Source organism: Pan troglodytes, chromosome 12 (assembly GCF_028858775.2).
Source record: "Pan troglodytes isolate AG18354 chromosome 12, NHGRI_mPanTro3-v2.0_pri, whole genome shotgun sequence".
NCBI classification, from domain to species: domain Eukaryota; kingdom Metazoa; phylum Chordata; class Mammalia; order Primates; family Hominidae; genus Pan; species Pan troglodytes.
In genome coordinates, this window is record NC_072410.2 from 47,241,330 (window position 1) to 47,256,800 (window position 15,471).

General features: G+C 41.5%; 1 protein-coding gene across 6 annotated transcripts in view; it reads left to right on the plus strand.

Moving 5' to 3' along the window:
* The window catches only part of EVA1A (eva-1 homolog A, regulator of programmed cell death), a 154,648-nt gene that overhangs the window by 137,501 nt on the left and 1,676 nt on the right, over window positions 1-15,471 (plus strand). The gene's annotated exons all lie outside the window — the stretch shown is intronic.

Genomic DNA, 15,471 nt, shown 5'->3' on the forward strand with positions numbered 1-15,471 from the left:
AAAAAATTTTAGTAACATGAGAGGGTATTGGTTAACTGGTTAACTGGTTAACAGCAAATATTTGAAAGTAAATGTCTGATAAAATTAAGTAGCGGGTATCTTTTCAAGCCCATCAATAATCTTACATAGTTACCCAAAATTCAGTCATTTACACAGCAAGTGCAGATAATTTTCATAGCTTCCTATTAAAATTACATTTTAATGCCCTTATACATTTTAACTCAGTTTTCTTACAAAATTCACCAACTTAAATTTTTTTGTGACATATGATAAGTTCCCCTTAAATTCAAGGTAAATTTACTGAATTTTATTAGGCAGTGTCTGTGTGTCCATCACCCAGTATTATTTGGGTTCCTCCATTTGCACAGGCATCACAGCTAGGGAAACAGGAATTCACAAGACACGACACAGGCTCTCCTCTGCATCTCTTTCCTCCTCAGGGCATCAGTTCATCAATCAATCAAGTCATGTGAGAGTAGAGGTTATATATTTTGTGGCACAGAGGGTATCATTCCTCCCCTCAGAGGAGGAAAAGACCAGAAGGTCTATCGGGGAACCTGCCCCGATAGTCACGTAGGTTCTTTTCTGTTTTCCCTAAGCGTCCACCAGCTTGAGAAATAAAGGGACAGAGTACAAAAGAGAGAAATTTTAAAGCTGGGCATCCGGGGGAGACATCACATGTCGGTAGGTTCTGTGATGCCCCCCAAGCCACAAAACCAGCAAGTTTTTATTAGGGATTTTTAAAAGGAGAGGGAGTGTGCGAATAGGTGTGGGTCACAGACATCAAGTACTTTACAAGGTAATAGAATATCACAAGGCAAGTGGAGGCAGGGCGAGATCACAGGACCACAGGACTGGGGTGAAATTAAAATTGCTAATGAAGTTTCGGGCACCATTGTCATTGATAACATCTTATCGGGAGACAGGGTTTTGAGAGCAACCGGTCTGACCAAAAATGTATTAGGCGGGAATTTTCCTCTTCCTAATAAGCCTGGGAGTGCTATAGGAGACTGGGGTCTATTTCACCCCTATAGGCCGTTTATAGACCTATACCCCCAGGCGTGTATTCTCTTTCCCAGGGATGTTCCTTGCTGAGAAAAAGAATTCAGCGATATTTCTCCCATTTGCTTTTGAAAGAAGAGAAATATGGCTCTGTTCTGCCCGGCTCACTGGCAGTCAGAGTTTCAGGTTATCTCTCTTATTCCCTGAACAATTGCTGTTATCCTGTTCTTTTTTCAAGGTGCCCAGATTTCATATTGCTCAAACACACATGCTGTACAATTTGTGCAGTTAATGCAATTATTACAGGGTCCTGAGGTGACATACATCCTCCTCAGCTGACAGGATTGAGATAAAAGTAAAGACAGGCATAGGAAATCACAAGGGTATTGATTGGGGAAGTGATAAGTGTCCATGAAATCTTCACAATTTATGTTTAGAGACTGCAGTAAAGACAGGCATAAGAAATTATAAAAGTATTAATTTGGGGAACTAATAAATGTCCATGAAATCTTCACAATTCACGTTCTTCTGCCATGGCTTCAGCTGGTCCTTCCGTTTGGGGTCCCTGACTTCCCGCAACAAAGGTCCTCTTAGGGAACACTTACTGGGAGGGCTGAGCCCCCTGAGGTGTGAGGCTCTGATCAGCAGGTATAGACTTTTCAGGAGGGAGGGATGAGGCAGCCATTCTGAACCTGCAGCTCTACTGTCTCCTGTCCCATCTCAAGACAATTCTGAAGGGCCATTTTGGGCTGTCTGGATGGTGGAGGTTGAGGAACAGTTTGGGCTTTGATGTGGCTCAGATGAGGTGTGTCATAGAGGGCCCCTATACTCAGTATCTGGGCTGGTGCCTTTGAGGTCAGTAGGTTGCCTCTTTGTATCCAAGTCCATTTTCACTAGGGAGGAGGCTGGAGAGTCTAAATGGCTTCCAGAGGCCCCCTCTGATTATCTCTGGAAGATGGGCACTGAAAGAGGCAAAGTCATTATCTTTGGAAATTCTAGAAATTCTACTTGGAAACCTGGGAAGACCTCTTGCCTGGGGCCTGAATACTCAATTTGCAGTCCTAGCCACATAGATGGTTGGTAGGCATAGAGCTGGGTTTGCATTTATATCAGCACAACCTTGCATCAGGTTTGAAGAAGTGGCCAGGACTAGTGTCTTGGTTACAGGCTGGAGAACATCATGAAAGCAAACTTCAGGCCTGTTGACTTTCATCTTGGCAATGATTGTTGGGTCCTAGGCAAAGTGCTGGAATGCAGCATGAGTCTAATCCATAGATCCACCTCCACACGTCAGCTATCCATAAGGTAAGAGGGAGCCCAGTTTATGTCTTGATGGGAGGCTCTGCCAGGTAGAAGAATCACATCTCAGGTTTCTTGACAGCTGGCTGACTTGTTGAACACAGATCCAGGACAGATCTACTTTTGGATGTGTGGACAGGCATTAGCCTTTCAGTTTTGCTGATGCTTCAACTTGAAGTCTCCTAGGAAACTTCTGTGGTAGGTTCTTCCTCTGCAGTTCTTGCCTTGCCTTTGCCTTTGTTCTTCCTGTGAGTCTTGGTAAACGGCTATGGAGTCTGGAGTTGCTGGGGCTTCCTCAGTCCCAGGTTCTACTTTTCCTTCTTATTTGGCCCAAGGGTTGTGGGGCAGGGCCCCACCCCAGCACTTCACTGGGCACCTTCTGGTCCTGGCCATGTGTCCTAAGACTTGATAGTTCTTACACATTCTCTTGGAAATGAATTAAATTTGTTTCTTCCAAATCTCACAGTAAAATTGCTGCTCCAGAAAGATGTATCATGGATATTCTGCTTTTGTGCATCCTCCCTGCATAGAATTGAGGCTGTGCCTACTCTGGTTTCAGAAGCATGCAGTAGAGTACATAAAGTTAATCTACAAAAGGTTTCAGACACTCATCAGGGAGCTTCCTGCATGGGCTGAGAAATGCCAAGACCCCACGCCTCCAGTACCACCCCTAAGGAGGGGCTCACAATTTGTAACATTTTTAAACAGTTGGAATATCCTCCACTAGAGAGGGTTGGTGAAAGTAGTACTTTTGTACACAGATGATAGCAAGATAAATTAGTGTAACACTTTTCAAAACCCACTTGGCAATGGGTATCAAGAGCTATAATAGTATGTATCCTGTTTGACACAGAGATTCCTTTCCTGAGAATCCATTGCAAGGCAATAAACAACAAGCAAAAAAGGAAGTAGCATTAAGCACAAAAATATTTCTTGTATTACTATTTTTCAAAAATATTTCCTCATAACAACCTAAATATCCAAAGGCAGGAAGCAGTTTTTGTAAACTGTGGCACTTTCACTGGGAAGAATACTATGTAGCCATTATTAGGCATGATGGAGGGAGACCATGGAGCAATATTGAACAGTGTTATATGCTGTGTACATGTGAAGTGTACATGTACAGTATATGCAGAGGAAAAGATATGAATTATATATACATGTCTATATATACTCTGACTATAAGCAGGTAAATGTGAATAAGTATGTGCATGTTTATATGATAGAGAAAGAACAAAGGAATATTCACTGTACTACACACCGTATAGTTATATTCAGGTTGTGAAATTATGGTGATTTTATAATTAAAAAAATTCCCTACCCTTTTTTTTTTTCTGAGACAGAGTCTGTCTTCCAGGCTGGAGTGCATTGGCACGATCTCGGCTCACTGCAACCTCTGCCTTCCAGGTTCAAGTGATTCTTCCGCCTCAGCCTCCCGAGTAGCTGGGATTACAGACGTGCACCACCATGCCCAGCTAATTTTTTTTGTATTTTTAGTAGAGACAGGGTTTCACCATATTGGCCAGGCTGGTATTGAACTCCTGACCTTGTGATTCACCTGCCTCGGCCTCCCAAAATTTCCCTACTCTTTTAATGTTATACTGGCACATATTTGTACGCATACCCACATACGTACACATACATATATATTTACATATAACAAATTTATTAGCTGAACTTTTGGAAATGGTGTCTTCATAATTTAGTTCAATGAATATTGTGAGATATGCACCATGAGGCAACACACTGTGCTGAATGCCCAGAGAATCGAAAGTGAATCAATCATGTGGATTCTGCCTTCAGATTCGTCACTGTCACGTGGGAAAGATAATGGTTATATAACTAATTATAGCGCAACCACATAAAGTGCTGCCCAGACTGGAGGGGCTAATTAATCACACCCTTCTTCCAAACTCAAGGACCCAGAAAAGCATTCGAATTTTGAAGTTGACCTCATCAGTGTCAATTTCAGCAGTGGTAGTGCTGGATGGAATAATGTGTCAGGGCCTTCTGCCTAGTCCGTTGAGTTCTAGGGCAGCTATGGGATTGTAGGTCTTTCCCTTGCAGGGGAAGAAAAGTGAGCCAGTGGATTGGGAGGAGGGGCAGGGCAATGGATGCTTCCTTGTGGGTTGCCTATTGCCTGTGGAAGGGGATGAAATGAGTGAATTCTTTCTTTTTTTATTTTACTCTAAGTTCTGGGATACGTGTGCAGAGCATGCAGGTTTGTTACATAGGTATACATGTGCCATGGTGGTTTGCTGCACCTAGCAACCTGTTATCTAGGTTTCAAGCCCCGCATGCATTAGGTATTTGTTCTAATGCTCTTCCTCCCCTTGCCCCCCACCCCCCGACAAGCCCTGTTTGCCCCTCCCTGTGTCCATGTGTTCTCATTGTTCCACTCCCACTTATGAGCGAGAACACGTGGTGTTTGGTTTTCTGTTCCTGTGTTAGTTTGCTGAGAATGATGGCTTCCAGCTTCATCTATGTCCCTGCGAAGGACATGAACTGAAATGAGTGAATTTAAAGGAGCACACATCAGAGCCAGCCAGGTAGGAACAGAGATTTCTCAATACTCCTTCCTGGAGAAGAACAAGTCAGAGATGGAAGGAAAAGGAAGGAAGCTTCCTCCAGCATTTTAGAGAGGGCAGTAATGTTAGTGGAGGTCTTCCCTTTCCAATGGGGTGGGGCAGAATGCCATAAAGATATTTTGTTTGTTTGTTTGTTTGTTTGTTTGTTTGTTTGAGGCAGAGTCTTACCCTGTTGCCCAGGCTGGAGTGCAATGGTGCGATCTCATCTCACTGCAACCTCTGCCTCCTGGGTTCAAACAGTTCTCCTGCCCCAGCCTCCCTAGTAGCTGGGATTACAGGCACCCACCACCACGCCCAGCTAATTTTTATATTTTTAGTAGAGACAGGGTTTCACCGTGTTGGCCAAGCTGGTCTCAAACTCCTGACCTCATGATCTGCCCACCTCGACCTCCCAAAGTGCTTGGATTTACAGGCATGAGCCACCGTGCCTGGCAAGAGATGTTCTTACAGTGCCTAAAGAGTTTGGAGAAGAGATTTTGCTGAGCACTGCCTGACAACACACAAACCCCGTGATTCTCTTTAATGCCCACTTTTTTTTATTTTATTATTTTGGGGGGTTAAGATAGTTTTTTATTAATGAAAATTTATGGGGCACACGTGAAATTTTGTTACATGTATATAATGTGTAGTGATCAAGTCAGGTCATTTAGGGTGTCTGTTGCCCAAGCACAATACATTTTTATTAACTATAGTCACCCTGCTCTGTTATCAAACATTGAATTTATTTCTTCTATCTAACTGTATATTTGTACCGTGTAACCCGCTTCTCTTCATCCTCCCTCCTACCCTCCACTCAGCTTTCCCAGCCTGTTATCTGTCTTTCCACTTTCTATCTGCATATGATCAAACTTTTTAGCTCTCACATTTAAGTGAAAACATGCAATATTTGTCAAAACCAATTTTAAAAGCCTTTTACTTTTCACTTAAGGAATTGGAAGCTCCAGAGCCAAGAAGAAAGCCCAGGCAGAGAGAAGGTTGCACTTGCATGGAGACCAGCTGGCCTGGTCTGGGCTGGCTGCTGCTGCCCTATCCTGCAAGGAGTCTGTTGGGCATGATCTGACCTCTGAGGGTGCAAATGAAATTAGCTTCGTGACCTCTACATAGGGCCTCTTCCTGCCCGTGAAAACAATGACCCTGCAGGAAACAAGATACAGCAATACATTTATTTTTATTTATTAAGGGAAAACAACTGACAATAGCCCTCCCCACTCTGCTTCCTGGGTAATTAACAGCTGTCTGGATCTGGTCAAGAACAGGGTGGATCATTGGCCAAGAGGAAGTGACCTGGAGCAGAAAGTATTAGAGGAGAGAAAAAACAATCACCTTGGAGCTCCAGTTTTGAATTTTGTGGGAAAAGGATGAAGAGGCATGACATAAATTGTATCAGCTGTGAAAATCAGGCCTGAGTCACCAGCTTGGGATCCAGTGAATTCCGTTACCCAGTCTGGTTGCTCTTACTGGGCTTGTCCAGGAATCCACATCCGGATGCTAGAGACAAAAGGGGATGTTTTCTGATCTGGGAGGCAGGACAAGGTGGACTCATTAAGCTACAGAGGCAGAACAGTGGTTTCCAAGATGGAGTTCAGAAACTATCTTTGAAGTTAGGCCTATGTAATAGGTGGGGTGAGGGCAGTATATGAAAGCTAGAATGACTTGTTTTTCTGCCTTTAATATCGTTTTCTATTTTGGTCAAAGCATGAACTTTTGAGTATCAGGCAGAATTACATTTGACACCCTCATCTTGGCTTCCACTTTTAAACAAGAGTAACACTACTTACCCTGCTGAACAGTGGTAATGGCTGAAGGTATTACAGATGATCAGCATAAAGGAATTATTCCAGATCTTGGCAAAGAGAAGCATTCAGTGAATGATAGCTCTTTCACTCACTCTACGTATGTATGTATCTATCATCTATCTAATGTCTTCCTCCCTCTTTCCCTCTTTTCCTTCTTGCCTTCCTTCCTGTTCTCATCCCTCCCTTTGTTCCCCATGAGTGCATATCTATGTCTCTTTGTGCATGCGTGTATGCAATATGTATATCTGTATATACCCTAATATTTTTAAGCATTCTTAGATTGCAGAATAGGTAAAAGGGTGCATGTAGAGATGCCACTTGTCAAGGGCCTGGGAAGTAGAAGGAGTATAGCTCAAGCTCTGCTATGTCTGTTCAGCGTTTGTAGGTTTTGACTTTTATTTCACTGGATTATGTGGCCATTGTTATTATGTTAGAAACCTTCATGGTCTGAAAACCCTTGTAGGGAATATAGGAGTCTCTAAGAAATGGAGATAGATTTATGGAGCTCCAGATTCATACTCCAGGGAGGACAGGGTTATGTTTGCTGCCTTAGTGGATACATAAGCTATCTAGAGGCTTTAAAAGACAGACTATCCCAAATTTATTTCTAACCTACCAACATGGATTGGTTAAATTAAGTTCTTTTAATGCTACACACTTCTACTAACACAAGAGAGGTTGAGTTATTGCATGAGTTGGGCAATAAAGCAAGTGTAACTGATGTACTATTTCTCTGTCGTGTCATCTTTCTCTCACTCTGGGATCCAGGCAGATTTTCTCTTGGTTGGGGAATTGTCTTCCTTGGGTTGAGGGGACTGAGGGAAGATGCAGTATTGGTATCTCCTTCTGAATCATGGCTCCTTCTGAACCTAGGCAGGTTCTCTTCAAGGCTTCATGGTGTAGGAGACAGAGGACAAGACTTTGGTCTGAAGGATCATCCACAGAAAATGGATGTACAGTGCCAATCACGGGAGCTCACCTGCTGATTCCCACTTACTCTGCCTACAGGGTCCTTTCCTCTACCCATGAGAGCAGAGCCAGCTTCCCATTATGCGGCTCCTTCAAGGGCATTATAGCAGAAGTGGGCCAGTCCCTCTCTTTGGCTCATTTCATTCTAGCTCAGAAAAGCTGTGGCATAACTATAATTGGCTCAATTTCTTTTGCTTGATTAAGGAGGCAAAGCCAAAGTAAGGCCAGAAATCAAAACCTTTTTTGTTGCCAGGGCATACTAAGCAGTACAAACTCATTTCTAATTTATATACTCAAAGCCATACCTCCTAAACCAAAGTGTGTGAAGGATTACTTTAAATTCTTCTTTTCCTAAGGGGAGAATTTTCACAATATGTAGAATTTTTATTTCATACTCATAATAAAGTGATCTTTAATAGAACTCTAAGAAAATTCCTTTAGAATGTTTCATACTAACAAAAGAAGGAATTAAACATTTGCGAAGTTCAAGGCATGTCACTTGAGCACTACATCAATGTAAGAAAGACTCCGTTTTATTGAAGGTTAATTATCTATTGGAAAAAATTCACTAAGGGGCCCACATTCTGGCATTCCAGCAGAGGAGTCAGGGATGAACATGAAGAGGAGGGTGTGTTTGTGGGTCAAGAGTGGACAATGAAGTCTTTGGCTTGTCTGGACTAAAGGCTCCTGTGGAAAAGTTTGGGGGGATATGATTGAAAGGGAGATTGGAACCAGATTTCTGACAGCCTTGAGTGCCCTCTTTTTTTTTTTTTTTTTTTGTAAAAGTAATAAGGTAAATAATAGGAGTCAGATTTTAAAATGTTGCTTTGACAGCCATGTGCAAAATTAATTGAAGGTGGAAGGAAGTGGAATCCAGAGTTAGAAAGCTGCAGGTGCGGGGAAATGGCAGTGAGTGGGAAAGAGATGGAAGGGACATGAGAATGGCTGAGATTAATTAATTTACGGCAAGAAGCCAAAGACTGAGTCAAAAAATGACTCTGGGCATTGGGCATAATGACTGAAGGGAGCCTCAGGCAGAAAGGGGAGGGTTGAAAAGGGGAGGGAGGGAGGGAGGAAGGGAGAGAGGGAAAGAAAGGGATAGAGAGAGAGGTAAGAGAGAGAACTTGCTGTTTGAGATAAAAGAGGATGAGATCGATGTGAGGTACATTCTGTATGAAGTTGGAAGGTACATGGGAGTTTTTAAACATAAAAATTAAAATTTACAGGAAATGTATCTCTTAAAGAGATGGATGAATTTCCTCCTTTCCCCTCAATTTGTTTATGTATTTAGGTACTCATGAATAAATATCACTTATTGCCAGAAGGAGGCATGATTCAGTGACAGTTCTATTTCTGATTTTTATTTGTATAGCTACGGGTGTTGGGAAACTTTGTTCACATAAACATGTAGACAAAAACAAAAGAAGTTTTGTTATAATTAAGTCACTCCAGTCTTTGAATTAAGTTTTCATCGTATGCCAAAAATCAGAGTGATCCGTCATCAAAAGTTATTTTGATTTATCAGCTGACAACATGATTAGGCCTTCCTTCAGTTTTGTTGAAAACCAAGAATTGGAAACTGACTTGGAAAAGAATGTGTTACCAGTTATTAGGGGCTTTTGCCTCCTGTCATTGACATCAATATTTCAATATTTGGAACTGTTATTTTGCTTGGTGGCCATTTTTGCACTCTGGGCAGTGCACCATAGTAAAATGGGATGTGGGGTGGGGGAAGGGTTTGACTTTAGCGAAATGGGGGAAGCAATGGGTGGTGTAGAACAGGTAAGACTGTGCCTTCCACCACAGGCACCTTCTCAGGCGGATCCAATATAGGAAAGAACAAAGAAAATGGCTGTGTAAGGTCTAGAAATAGATTTCCTTAAAACCAGCTATGCCTGTTCACCTCTTAGGCACATGTTCCCACTGTGAAGACTGCTTATCTCGAGTACGGCCGAGCAGTGAGATGAAACTCAGGCCCTTTTAGACCAACAGGGACTTAGGCATAGTCAGTGGCCTGATGAGTTTGTGGGCAGAGGCAGCAACCTCGGCTCCCTGACCAGCCGTCACCCTGAGTAGAATGACCTTATTCCTTCCTGATGCAACTAGTGGCAGAAAATCAATTCTGTTAGCAATTGGGAGCAGATTTCTGAGGCAGAGTCAAGTCTCTTTCAGAGGAAAAGGGCTCCTAGGGAACTCTGGACAAAGTAGACAGGTCCAAGACCTGACCCTTGGGAGATATTTTATCTTGATAAACAGCAGAACCCATTTCTCCAGCAAATGGGCTTCATTTTGCTTTATCCCAGTGATTTTGACTTTGTTATTATCACTAGAACTAGGTTTTGTGAAGACCATTCTGGACTGACCCTTTATGGCTTTTTGGTTTTCCATTTCCTGTGCCCACTGACTTTTCTCCAATTCTGCACTCTCTGAGATTGCCCCAATGGTGCCTCATGCCCACTTCCATTATTTCACTCGGTTGTGCTCAATTCCAATTATGTTTATTGCATGTCCTTTTCTCCTATCAGTCTTGAAGGTCCAGTGAGGTTGTGATTGGCTCAAGGTCATTTAACTAATAAATGAGAGTGCCTTCCTCCCACTTTACAAAAGAAAGGCAATTATTGGATTTAACCCAATCCAGGGAGGCCAGGTCCAGGGCTTTTATTTGCCCCAAGACATGTTCTCTCTATCTGAGGGCTTAAGAATTTTCTAAGTTGATCTAGAATCTAGATAAGACTCAGGCCCATTCCAGCCTGTCATCAGATAGCATGTTTTTATACACATTTTGCATGTTAATTATAATCAGGCAGACATGAGCAAATCACAAATAAATGCAGATTGGTGTGGAGTTCATGGGCTGTTTTGGTCATTATTTCCTCTGGGAAAATATAAATCTAAAGATAAAGGTGGGGCCTTTGATGTGATCCCATAGCATCTGGCATAGGAATATGCTATTTGTAAGCAAATGAGTCTGAGAAGACCATCTTTTAAAAAAAAAAAAAGGTGTGTGTGGTGCAAATTTAAATGTATTAAGTCACTCAGTAGTGCTACAACTAGAGATGTACAGATACACTGACAACATGTAGTTCACTTTTAAAAGTAAACAGCATCTCAATCTAATGGTGAGACATTAAGCTAATTGTTAAGTAATATCTAAAACAGATCTTTTCCTGAAACAGTGTTGCTAGATTGAAAAAAATTAATACACATTATATACAGCTGTTTTGAATCAACATAAAAATTGAAGAGGTAGTGCAGAAGGTTCTCATATCCCTCCCTTATTAGTTTTTTTTGTTTCTGTTTTTTGGGGTTTTTTTTTTACTTTTATTTTAGTTTTGGGGGTACCGGTGCAGTTCTGTTACATGGGTAAATTGCATGTCACTGAGGTTTGGTGTACGAATGATCCCATCACTTAGGTGGTGAGCGTAGTACCAGATAGGTAGTTTTCCAACCCATTCCCCCACCCCACCCTCCCCCTCTAATAGTCCCTAATGTCTATTGTTCCCTTCTTTATGTCCACATTTACCCAGCTTTTAGCTCCCACTTATAAGTGACAACATGCAGTATTTGATTTTCTATTCCTGTGTGAATTTGCTTAAGATAATGGCCTTCAGCTGCATCCATGTTGCTGCAAAAGACATGATTTTATTCCTTTTATGACTGCTTAGTATTCCATGGTGCATATGTACCACATTTCCTTTATCCAATCCTCTGTTGATGGGCACCTAGGTTGATTCCATGTTTTCGCTATTGTGAATAGTGCTAGTGCTACCGTAAACATACAAGTACAGGTATCTTTTTTGTAGAAAGATTTATTTTCCTTTAGATATACACCCAGTAGTGGGATTGCTGGGTCAAATCATAGTTCTTTTTTAAGTTCTTTGAGAAATCTCCATGCTGCTTTCCACAGGGGCTGAACTAATTTATATTCCACTTTTTTTTTTTTTTTTTTTGAGACAGGATCTCACTTTGTCACCCAGACTGGAGTACAGTGGTACAATCTCGGTTCACTGTAGCCTCTACTTCCCTGGCTCAAGCGATCCTCCTGCCTCAGCCCCAGAAGTAGCTGGGACTACAGGTGTGCACCAGCATGCCTGGCTAATTTTTGTGTTTTTTTAATGATGGGTTTTCCACCATGTTGCCCAGGCTTGTCTCAAGCTTCCTGAACTCAAGTGATCTGCCTGCCTCAGCCTCCCAAAGTGTTGAGATTATAAGTGTGAGCTACCATGCCCAGCCTGGTGTTCCCTTTTATGCACAACTTTGTCAACATGGTATTTTTTTACTTTTAATAATGGCCATTCTGACTGGTGCGAGATGGTATCTCATTGTGGTTTTGATTTTGATCATGATTTCTCTGACGATTAGTGATGCTGAGCATTTTTTCACATATTTGTTGGCTGAATGTATGTCTTCTTTGCAAAGTGTCTTTTCATGTCCTGTGCTCATTTGTAATAGAGTTATTTTTTGCTTACTCAATTTTTTAAAAATAGATTCTAGATATTAGGACTTTGTCAGATGCATAATTTAGGAATATTTTCTCCCGTTCTCTAGGTTGTCTGTTTACTCTGTTGATAGTTTATTTTGCTGTGAAAAGGCTCTTTAGTTTAATTAGATCCTACTTGTCCATTTTTCTTTTTGTCACAATTGCATTTGGAGACTTGGTCATAAATTCTTTGCCAAAGCCAGTGTCCAGAATGGTATTTCCTAGGTTTTCTTCTAGGGATTTTATAGTTTTAGGTCTTACACTTAAGTCTTTAATCCCTCTTGAGTTAATTTTTGTATAAGGTAAAAAGAAGGAGTCCAGGTTCAATCTTCTGCATATAGCTAGCCAGTTATCCTAGAATCATTTATCAAATAGAGAATCTTTTCCCCTTTGCTGTTATTGTTGACTTTGTCAAAGATCAGATGGCTATAGGTGTGCAGCTTTATTTCTGGGTTCTTTATCCTGTTCCATTGGTCTATGTGTTGGTTTTTGTACCACTACCATACTGTTTGCTTACTGTAGCCTTATGATATAACTTGAAGTTGGGTAATGTGATGCCTCTGGCTTTTCTTTTTTTCCCCCCTTAGGATTGCTTTGGCTATTTGAATGCTCTTTTGGTTCCATATGAATTTTAGAATCATTTTTTTTCTAATTCTGTGAAAAATGATGTTGGTACTTTGATAGGAATAGCATTGAATCTGTAAATTGCTTTGGGCAGTATGGCCATTTTAACAATGTTGATTCTTCCAATCCATGAGCATGGAGTATTTTTCTATTTGTTTGTGACCTTTCTAATTTCTTTCAGCAGTGTTTTGTAATTCTTGTTGTAGAGATCCTTCACCTCCTTGGGTAGCTATTTTTTAGGTATTTTATTATTTTTGTGGCAATTGTAAATGAAATTACCTTTTGATTTGGCTCTCAGCTTGGACATTGTTGGTGCATAGAAATCCTACTGATTTTTGTATTGATTTTGCATCCTGAAACTTTACTGAAGTCAATTATCCGTTTGAGGAGCCTTTTGGCAGAGTTTTTAGGGTTTTCTGGGTATAGAATCATATTGTCTGCGAAGAGTGATAGTTTGACTTCCTCTCTTGCTATGTGGATGCCTTTTATTTTTTTTCTCTTGCCTAATTGCTCTAGCTAGATCTTACAAGACCACCTTTTGTTTACCCAGAAAGGGACGTTTACCAAGCACTTTCACATGCATTATCTACACTGATCCTCCCAACAGCCTTGTGTAATATATGACACCTCAGCATTGACACTGATGCTGTAGAAGCACCAGGAAATGATGAGAAGGGAATAGGCTTTGAAACTGGATAGACTTGGGTTTGTTTGCTTGGGCCTTTCTACCTTGTCATGTGGCCTAGGGATGTAACAGTACCTCTTTTTGCTTCTGCCTTTTATTTCATAAAAGACAACCAACAAAGGAGGAAAGGAGGAGAAGAAAAAGAAATAAGTGGGCTATTTTAAAGATTGAGGCTGATGATGTAATGGATTTCATGAAATCTTAGGAACATATTTGGACAATATTTTTTAATTTTCTTTTTATTTCAATAGTTTTGGGGGTACAGGTGGTTTGTGGTTACTTGGATAAGTTCTTCAGTGGTGATTTCTGAGATTTTAGTGTACCCATCACCAGAGCAGTGTACACTCTACCCAATGTATAGTCAGAGAGATTAATTTGGATGACAACATCAAGATTATAAAAAATTTTAACAATCTGAAACCAGGGTGAAACAAAATGAAGTTTTTGTATTTGAATTGAAAAGAATCCTAATAAGCAGCACACACAAATAGAAAACACAACTTAATGCCATTACCTTTGTGAGCATGACCTGGAACAAGCCACTAGACCAGCATGTAGGTTAGTGTTGACTTGCCATATAAGGGAGAACACAGTGGTCTTCAGTAGGCTTGAATTTACCTAATCATCCTAGCATTTGGTCGAAGTGTCTCCATCTCATCCTCATGCTCACAAAATGCCCCATGACTCCCTCTCTCCTAGGGCTGGTTGCCCCCACAATGTGCTTCCATCATTAACAGCCCATTGTTTTATTTTCTGTCCATTGCTTTCGTCTGTCTCCCCAGTAGACTAGGTGCATTCTGAGAACAAGAACTGAATCTTATTTAAGTCTTTGAATTTCCAGAACCTACAAAAATTGTCCAAATATACACAAAGGCATAAGAATGATATAATAGACTGTGGGGACTCAGGGGAAATTGGTGGGAGGGGGGTGAGGGATAAAAGACCTTACATTGGGTACAGTGTACTCAAGGCCAGGCCTGTTCCTTTGTCCTCGTAGGTACCTAGAATGAAAACTGTTCACTCAAAGACTCCCATTCTGTTAAGCACATCTTACAGGGGTCACAACTAGGCCCACTAAGCATACTGATCATTAACAGAATGACTGTTATCTTCTCTCACCAAGGAAAGAGCTCAAATTTCTCCTCCCCTTTCAGTTAACCTGCTGAGGCCACTCCTAAATACCTATACTGGCTTTCAATGTGTGACTGATTGCAACTATTGCTTTTTACAAAACTACCCCAAAACTTAGTGGCTGAAAACACACATTTATTATCTCCCAGTTTCTACAGGTCAGAAATCTGGGTGTGGCTTAGCTGGGTTCCTTGGTTCAAGGTTTCTCACAGGCCACTGCAAGGCCAGGACTGTGGTCCCCTCAAGACTAGATGGAGGGATAATTCACAACCAAGCTCATTCACATGGCTGTTGGCACCATTCCTCAAAGGGTGTTGGCCAGAGGCCACCCTTAGTTCCTTGCCACTTGGACTTCCCCATAAGGCAGCTCACACATGGCAGCTGGCTTCATCAGAACCAGCAAGTAAGAAGAGCCCCAGAGAGGGAGAGAGTAAGAGTAAGAGAACAAGACAAAATCAGTCTTATGTAACCTAATCTTAGAATCACCCATTGCCTTTGCCATATCCTACAGTCGTCCCTCGGTATACGCAGGGCATTGGTTCCAGCATCCCTGTGTTTACCCCAATCCGTGCATGCATACTTAAGTTCTGCAGTTGACCCTGCAGAAGCCACATATTTGAAAAGCTGACACTCCTTATATGTGGATTTCTCATCTCACAAATAACGTATTTTCGATCTACATGTTTGTTTGAACAAAATCCATGTATCGGTGTCCTGTGCTGTTCAAACCCATGTTGTCCAAGGGTAAACTGTATTTCTTAGAAGTAAGTCACTAGGTCCACCACTTGAGGGGAGAGGATTGCACAAGGGTGTGAATACTAGGAGATGGGGTTCATCTCAGAAGCTGTCTACCACTGTGATGAAAGGGTAATTCAGTGGGGGTGTATGAGCAAATTC